Below are 9,840 nucleotides of genomic sequence, written 5' to 3'. Positions count from 1 at the left end.
GTCCTTTGAGAATCAATAACACATTTTGGATCAATACTTTCTTAATATGAGGTTCTAGATTGTCTCTCTTGTAAGAGGCACTTAATGCTCCTAACTTGTATACAAGTGATCATCCAAGTTGTTAAGTACTAACATTTGAGATGTGGAAAATCAATCGATGGCTGAAAACTTGCTGTTGGAATTCATTTTCCTGACATTTAAGTCGTGATAGTCTTTTTTTATTTTTTATTTTTTATTTTTTTACTTCCATGACACTTTTGACTATTGCACCTATGAAACACGATAATATAAATAACACAAAGTAAGTATGAAAATTTTATTAGAAAATTTACTACAACATCAAGACATTAAATTTTAATTGTGTTAGACTATTCTTGAAATTGGCAACTTTTGATCCAACTTGACTAGTTGTGTGTACGGAATTTATGGCTTGCAATCCAACATACACTAAAAAAAAAGATTATTTCTAGTGGATTTAAAACCGTTATGAATGCAAATTTTTTTGTGACAAAAAACTATTTGTGACGAATTTGTTGCGGATTTTTGCTGGTACATTTACTCGAGTAACAAAAAGTCTTTGTTGCAACAAATGTCGTAAATGATGGTCAACCTGCGTGGATAGAATTTTTGTTACAGTTTCTTGGACGCAACAAAAAATAGAATTCGTTTTTGTAACGAAACATAGCCTAACAATGATGCATTGCAAAAATATTTTCTCACAGTTGCAATATCTTTTTGTAACGAGTTTTATAACGAGATCATTCCGTGACAAATAATATACTGTCTGGTAATTTTTTGTAACAGTCTAAAGATAATGCAATTGTAACAGTGTTTGTAACAACATCAATTTTGTGACAAATAACATACATCTTATTTTTTTTCCATAGTAAATTCGAAATTCATCATAAAACTTACAAAATGAGACCAATTCAACCATGTTCTAAGGTATCCCTCCCATATACAGTTGCACCAACAATCGTGTCAACTACCCCTGAAGTACTACATAAAGGCAAACAAGCTAAAAATACATACGTATATGAAAAATGATCAATGTAGTAAGACATTAGTCCATATCTAAGCATATACATGGTAAGAAGATGCTCATGCAGCGATGAAGTAAGGGGGAGACACTCGGATGTGGCAAACTCCGTCCCAAAAAGAAGTATTCATTTGCTTTTTGCACGTAGTTTTAGAAATATTAGTATTATATTGGGATATAGTAGGAATAAAGTAGAAATGACTAAAATAACCTTGTTAGTATGTGTGATATAAATGTAATGACATTTGTGTAATATATTGTAAGTTGTAAGGGTATTTGTAATGTTAGGTAGGTAGTACAGTTACTAAAGAGGGAAATAGATACTTTGTTGTGAGACGGACTAAAATGGAAAAATGGATACTTTGTTATGGAACGGAGGGAGTAATTTATTTGTAAAATGAATAAATTAGTACAAACAAATAAAACCTTCAAAAATAAATCATGTACATCTTTTTAAGTCCACTCAATGAGATCGACTTGTAAAATCAAAAGGAATCCAAGGGTGCGCTACGCAGTTGGCTAATCATGCATTTACTAATCCTTAACTAGAACATTGTAACAACATGTATAATTAATTTCCTTTTATTATATTAAAACAAACTGTGTAATTATCAACAAATTTCTTTTGATTCCAACAAAATCAGCAATGCAATTCATTCAAAATAATCATCAACATGAGTTTGAACTCCATAAATAATGAAATAAAGCTGAATTTCTCGTATTTTTAAGACATAAATCAAACACCAGATTCAGTTCTTGTGATTCCAACAAAATCAACAATGCAATTCATTCAAAATAATCATCAACATGAGTTTGAACTCCGTAAATAATGAAATAAAGCTGAATTTCTAATACTTTTAAGACATAAATCAAACACCACATTCAATTCTTCATAACATAAATCAACCAACATAATCTCTAATTTCTATAACTCTAGAGTCATATTAAAACATGTCCCAAACATGTAGCAGCCATTGATACAAGCATAAAACCTATAATAACAAAGCATTTTACTATATAACTAGGGTCAACATTGTTTATAACATAATATTATTGAAAAAAACGAAAAAACTGAAGAAAAAATAAGGTAGATATTTATACCTGAACAACAATATCCTTAACTGGAGAATCTTCAAAGAAAGGTTGCAACGAGCGTTACACCAGGTAGTAGTTTTAATACCATTTTCCAATTTTGAGATTCGTGTACTAAAATTTTGGATGTGTTTTATTTATTTCACTACACATAACCTATAAAGAAGGTATTGATAACTTTTTACTAACCTTAGACATGGGAGGATTTTTTTAGAATGTTGATCGAAGAATTTTGGAGAGTTCTTAAAATATCTTTTAAGATACAAAAAAAAGATATATGTATAAAATGAAAATAGTGTCGTGCGTGTTCGTATAGTAACTCCAAAATTCTTCGTCAAAAATAAAAAAATCTCTTTAACCGGTGAGTGTCTGGGTCGAACTCAGGGAATATGCAAATATCCTATATTTAATTAGAAGAAGTGCAATGAGTTAATGCAATCGAAGAAACTGAAAAGATAAATTGCAAAAATTAAATCTAATTAAAAAGCGATAAAATATACGTATCTCGAAAATGATGAAACGAGGCGTTTGTGTCTGACTTTTGCGTTCCTTAATGGCTAGATTTCCATGGATGAAATGAGCGGGATGACGATGGCGTGATAGCGAAAAATATATGTATAATTGCGGGGTGGCTCGGAGGAATGAACGTGATCGCATTTGCTCGCTTAAGCCGATTCTCGACTCGGTTGGTACTTGACCTTCGGGGATTTACAACGAGGCTTCAGCGACACCCGACGAAGAACATTATAAGCAAGAAACCCTACTGTCATTAGGAATCTCTGTGACCCAATAGACCCCGCCTATGCCCCATGAATTATTCTTCCAACCGTTCCGTAGTGGCTCTACCCCTTTTATTACCTCTCTTTAATCGGAATCGAATTCAGAACAGCAACTAAGTAGGTCGACAAGGCTCCCGCGTACTTAGCTACGTTGAACTACCCGGAAACCGCTTTTGGCGCATAAAAGGGCTGAAATAGTCGATTCTTCTATCACCCTTCCGCAACCTTGTCGATATCCAACTTGAACAATTCAAATCGAACATGGAATTTTTGGGTAAACGTGAGGTGGAGAAATATGATAGGAATTTTACTAGCTAAAATACTATGCAGGAATTAAAAGAAAAAGGGGGAGAAAATCGGTTTGCTCGCGACACAAAACCGAAAATCCCGTATTATTAAACTAGATAAAAATATAGGAGAAAAGAAATGGAGAAAATGGAGTGTATATTATTGTGTATATATGGTGTATGTATGTATGTATGGTACAATTAGAGGGGATATTTATAGGGGAAAAAGCTTCTAGAAGACCGCCCATAAATAACTATTTCTAAAAATAACTAGTAACTACCTCTAAAAATAACCATAAATAACTACTTCTAAAAATAACTATTAATATAACTAACTCTAAAAATAGCTACTAATATAACTAAGGGAGCTGGGAGAGTGTAGTAAATGCAGGAGCTGAGGGTGCAAGAGACATAAATGCAGTAGAATTCTGTGCAGGAATTATTGTGGTGGCGCAGTAAATGCACCGCTGACCAGCGGCAATAAATGCAGCGAGAATTAATGCAGCCGCCGCTTCGCTCACTTCCACGTATGGCTTTCCGCTCCGCTCATATTTCCGTGTCAGCCGCCGCTTGCCTTCCGTGTCAGCCGCCATCGCTTTGCTCACTTCAATGCCAAAGTTTCCGTGCAGCTGTCATCGCTTCCCGTGTCAACCGTCGCTTGCCTTGCGTGTCAGCCGTCGTTTGTCTTCCGTGCGGCCGTCGCTTGCGCACTCCTATGCAGCCGTCGCTCGCCTTCCGCGCTTGCGCACTTTCGTGCAGCCGTCGCTTGCCTTCTGCGCGGCCGCCGCTTGTCTTCCGCGCTCGGTTGACTTTGACTTCGCGCGTTGACTTTCTGGCGTTGACCGTTGACTTTCACGCCGGTGACTTTTTTTCGCTTCTGAAGCTATTTTTTCACTCTTTAAGGCCAGTTCTGGACTCCCATATCAGTTTTCAAGCATTATTTCACCTATATAAATAACGAACATTTTATAAATATTTATTTAAATAAATACTTATTAAATAAAATTAATTTAGCCAAAACTAAATACTTAAATAGCACATAAATAATGCCTAAAAATATAATTTAAGACACATTAATTAATTCAATTTATACACCAAAATAATTATAAATTACACTTAAAAACTAATAAATTAATATTATACAAACAAGATGAAATGAATATAATTATTAGAATAAATTAACATAAATAATACCAAAATTCGACATAAATAAATAAATAATTAAATAAATATAAGCTATAAAATATGGCAAAATCAAGAGTTATCAAATGTCGCCCATCAACTTTCAAACCTCTGCAGTGTTCTCACAACAATATCTCACCAAGGCTTTTTCTTTGTAGCAAGATCAACAAGTGAAAAAAAAAAAAAAAAAAAAAAAAAGAAAAAGAAAAAATAGAATATTTGCATATTTTAATTCTTCTAAATAAAATGAAAGCAGCAACCAAATAGCCATTTTAGTCCAAAGGGCTTTAACCGAATGCGCAATGCAGCAGCAGTAGCTAAGACGGTCCTTAATTACACCAATGTGCACATCGTTCTTCAAAAAGAGCAACTGAAGCACAGCTCAATTCTAAGGCATATTATAGTCTAATTTTTTACTAGTATCACAAACAAGGGTAGTTTAGAAGCCAATATATTGACATAGAAATCTAATTCATGAGCACAAAAAAAGAAAGGCATTATGTCAAAATATGAAATAGTGCATAGAACAAAACTTTTCTGGCGTCATAGCAGCAAGCATATCAATATCACCTCTATTCCCTGAAAATTTGGCAAGTAAGCAAATGAAATGTCAAACTTCAAAAAAAAAAAAAAAAACCTCTCCTCACACTTATTATGAAGAAAATTCCAAGTAAGAAATATACTCACAAGTGCTCACAAGTGCTCTTTGACAATTACCACCAAACTTAGCCAACTTAACCCAAAATCAGTTTTACAATTCTAATTTTAGTGATGCAAGCACAACCCAATCAATTTAGAGAATTTCTCTCAAACTAATATTAAAAAAATCACCTAAGTAAGAGTAATTGAACTGGTCGCATACTATATCAGATTTCACAACATCTTGATACACAATTCAACCAATAGCAATCACAGTTAAAACCAAATTAGGCCAAAGCAACAGCAGGTCAATAATAAAATAAAAAAAAGTTGACAATCATAAATTTATCAAGAAAAGAATCGAACCCAGATAGGATGTATTTAAAAATTATAAGCCGATCCTTACTGAGCTGGAATATAAGCCAAAGCAGACCAAGTGTTGTTATGAAAAGAGAGATTGAATGCATGAATGCTAGAATCTCATTAAACTTCTCTAGGAAACACGTCTAATACATATCCAACCTTACAAAACTATTTTCTAATCCGCTAACATAATAATAGGGCTAACTAACAAGAAAATAACTTACTTCCTAGATTGTAGAACTTATTCAATGGAAAGTTTAATTCAAATTTAACAAATCTAAATGTAAGCATAAGTATTATGTTCACTTTTTGGTAATGTAAAACTATTTTCCACATATTTTTTTGGGATCTCAAATAGATGTTAATAGACTTGCTACTATTCCTGCATTTGCAACTGAAACAGACTATTGTTCCATTGCTTCTAATGGAACCTATAAACAATTAACTTATCTATTATATTTATGGTAGTTATCTTATTTAAAATATTTGTAGGATTAGATGATTTATACGTCATTATAAATATTTACGAATTCTTATAATTGAAATAGAGAATTTCAGTTTGATATTCTAACATGGCATCAGAGTCAAATTCTCTCCGGGTACATCCATGACCCGTTATATACCGTATATATTTTTATATTTTATTGATGTATTTGCTTCTATCCACGATCATGCTGTCACTTTTATGTCGCCTCTGTCTCTACTACTTCGATCTCCACAGAGTTCTACTTTTAACTCTAATGCCATTGAGAGTCTTGTTTTCGACTCTAAGTCTATTTGAGAGTGAGTGAGTCCTATTTCCGGCTCTAGATTTATTGTGAGCGAGCGAGTCCTATTTCCGACTCTAGTTCAGTTGTGAGCGAGCGAGTCATGCTTTCGACTCTAGCTCTATTATAAGAGTGTCTTGTTTTCGACTCGTGTTCTGTTGTGAACGAGCGAGTCCTATTTTCAACTCTAACGGTGTTGAGTTCTGATTCTGTCTGGATGGCTACACCACTTTCGGTCAATCTTGGAAAATTCAAGTTCGTTCATGGAAGATCTCGGCTATATCTTTTTCGGTCACTTCTAACAAACTCAAGTTTGTTCGATCATATCTTAAGTTTGAGGAGGGGTGTTAAAACATATTTAGAAAATATATACTATTATAGTTATGGTAGTTATCTTATTTAAGATGTTTGTAGGGTTCTTGCATTATTTAGATGATTTATACGTCATTATAAATATTTACTAATTTTTATGATTGAAATAGAGAATTTTAGTTTGATATTATAACAATCATATTATGTGAAAAATCCGAGAATGGTGACAAACCTAGTGTTTTTCTAACATTTTGTCAAATTCATTACAACATAATCCATGGTCAGTAAGAACCATGGCACTTAACAAACCTTCACACCCCACAACCAACATTACACAAGCCAAATCCAAAATAAAATAAATTAAAACTCATCAAAGGCCCATCTTTATCCACCCCCCAAATCAGACTGATTCTATGATCCAAATTAATATACAATCAATCTCCAAAATCTATATAACTATGCCCTGCCCCGAAAATTAAAAACTCCATGTATGGAGCTCAAGAAGAACAAGAAAAAAACACCAAACAAAAGATCTTACCCTATCCGCAGCTTTGCAATCTGAGAATCAGTACACTACTAGGAAATTTGAAGCCAAACGCCTCTGGCGATATCAAAATCACCAATTAACATCAACCAAACACCTCAAAAAATGCTTTGCTTGTTATCAATCCAACTAATAGAACGCCATCCCCACCTTTGTTTCTAATCCATCCCACCTTTATTTCTAATCCAATTTAAATGCTCTTCAACTTTAGATTGCAAAGCCTTCCTTCAATGTAATAAACAAAATTCATCTATATGATTAGATCAACTTAAACACTTGTTCTGATTTCCCTGTCCTTTCCTTAACAAAATTTTGCCAAGAAAAAAGTCTTTGGCAATAACTCCTATCATGTTCACCAAACAATATGTATTACGAATCAAATCTCTCTTTCCTCTGAATAGTTAACGATGACATGAATATTAAAAAAAAAACCAAATTATTTTTCATACACAATACACATCCTAATATTAGAAAGATGGTAAAAGAAACCTATAATACACTAACCTTCTCACCGGGAATTGGGGGAGGTGACCGGCGCTCCTCGTCGGCGGCGAAGGAAGGGTCGACAGGCGTGACCACAGATGAAAGTTAATCGTCTGAGGTAGCGGGAGAAAAATTTCTTGATTTGGTGTGCCTAATTGGTTTTCGACTTCCTCCAAGCGCCAACAGCAAAAATCGACCACCTTGGTTAGGATTTGGCAAAGGACGGAGTATCGACGAGCTTTGCGGTGCAGATCGGGAGGCGATTTTGGATTTTAGAAAAATGGAAATGGAATCGTTGTGAATTGATTTAAGTGTGAGACATAGGTTACTATATATGTATTTATTTGTATATTTGGAAAATGTTAAAACGTTTTTCTAACTTTTGTTTGTCTATAACACTACCAAAAATATATAGAATTGTCTCAGAAAAATTGTTTAGATATCTATGTAGATACGAGACAATTAATTGAGGACTCTCGGTAATTGTCTCGAAAGCTTTGTCGTGGTCATTTTATTGTGACAATCTAGAAAGTCACAGAATGGCGAGGCAAATTATCTCATCGAATTGACCGAGAGAATGTCGTGACAATATATTATCTCGAAAATACTCACAAGCGTCATTGAGATTATATTGTCTCGAACAATCATGATAATTTCTAAGACTATATTTTGTATCTAATTGTTGTGATAATTTTCGTGACTATATTTTGTTTTGAACGGCCGTGACAATTTTTTAGACTACTTTGTCTCAAATTGCTGTAATAATTTTTGAAAATATGTTATCTCAACCCGCCATGACAATTTTTGAGATTATACTATGCAAAAAATCATAACAATATCCGAGACTGCTTTTTATCTCCAAATCGAGACTATATATTGTCTTGAACAATCATAATAATAACTATGAAGATATATTTTTTTAAATAACTATGAAAATAATCGAGACCGTATACTATATTTTATCTCAAAATCATTGTAGCAATATCTGAAACTATAAATTATATCGAACAACCATAACAATATTTGAGGTTTTATACTTTATTGTATTTCAAATAATTATAGAAATATACAAAATTAAAATTTATACAATCTAATGCCAAAATTAATTAATTATTTTGATTAATTCATTCATCGTTACATTTCCACCAAAATGAGTGCATATCACTATCATAAAATAAAGTTATTATTTCAAATATTTATACTGCACTTCACAAAAACACACAAGAACCAAGCATTACTCTAGCTGTCTTTCCACGTGATTCTCGCTCTAGCCCTTGACTTGACGACTAAATAAATCCCCCATATGCAATTATAGATCAACGAAATTATTTGGAGATGCTTGAACATAATTATTTGGATATTTTGAGTGTGGACTTAACAATTTCCTATATATATATATATATATATGAAAGAGAATATTATAAAAATTTTACAAAAATATACAATATAAAATATTACGAAGTGAATAAATTACCTAATTTTAACAGCTAATTTGGATGCATACATGTCATTTGGTTCGCACTAACAATTTTGGAGAATTTTAAGCTAAAAAAGTATTCAACTTAAATCCAATTCCTATGAGCAATTTCTATACTAATGTATACAAATCAATTGTATAGAAGAACTATTATAACTATTATAAACACTTAGTAAATATATACTATATATTTAACATATAAATTATTTTAAGCATATAACCATTTTTTTTGGAAGAAAAAAGTAACTGTGATTTAATAAGTCAAAAGATTATAGCTTATAATTAAAGTTTTTTACTCCAAAAAAACATGCTCAACTACAGTTATATTTTGTCGACCTATCTCATATTTTTTTATCTATCTCGAAGTTTTCAATAAGAATATGAAGTAGTAAAGAGTTGATCGACATAGCAGATAGGCTGCCCTATGCAGCACTTTTGGAGGCCACACCCATTTCTTTATTAGATTTCTTGAAATAAAAAATAATAGAATCATACAATATATCACATAATAACATATATACATATCATAGAACATATATATAAATCTCGCTATTCATAGAAAAAACACAAAAAAAAACCCTATATATATACGAATTAAATAAAAAAAATTCTGCAAAATATAAATAAAAATGAAATCCTTACCATATAATTAAAAAGGTAAAATCATATATAAATCCTGCAATTTATTTATATAATCATATTCCTCTCTCCATGTATTTTGATATATTGCAAAATATACGAAAAGAAATAGATGGAAAGAGAAAATATTGACAAAGAAAAAGAAAAAAAAACCATCGAAAAAAAAAAAGACCAGAAAGAAATTCAATATTAAAATTTTTGATGGTGATGGTGGTGGATCCGGTGGCGGCAGCAGCA

The 9,840-nt window shown here is 32.3% G+C and overlaps 1 long non-coding RNA gene across 1 annotated transcript; it reads right to left on the bottom strand.

The window, feature by feature from the left end:
* Nucleotides 1–2,568: 2,568 nt before the first annotated feature.
* Nucleotides 2,569–7,781, bottom strand: LOC127248154 (uncharacterized). The gene is made up of 2 exons (XR_007838025.1): nt 7,509–7,781; nt 2,569–4,143 (listed from the first exon to the last, which is right to left on the bottom strand). It is a non-coding gene; the product is annotated as an uncharacterized LOC127248154 (long non-coding RNA).
* Nucleotides 7,782–9,840: the final 2,059 nt, after the last annotated feature.

This window comes from Andrographis paniculata, unplaced genomic scaffold (genome assembly GCF_009805555.1).
Source record: "Andrographis paniculata isolate CXL003 unplaced genomic scaffold, ASM980555v1 Contig32END, whole genome shotgun sequence".
Taxonomy (NCBI): domain Eukaryota; kingdom Viridiplantae; phylum Streptophyta; class Magnoliopsida; order Lamiales; family Acanthaceae; genus Andrographis; species Andrographis paniculata.
This window is presented reverse-complemented; position numbering and strand designations above follow the sequence as displayed.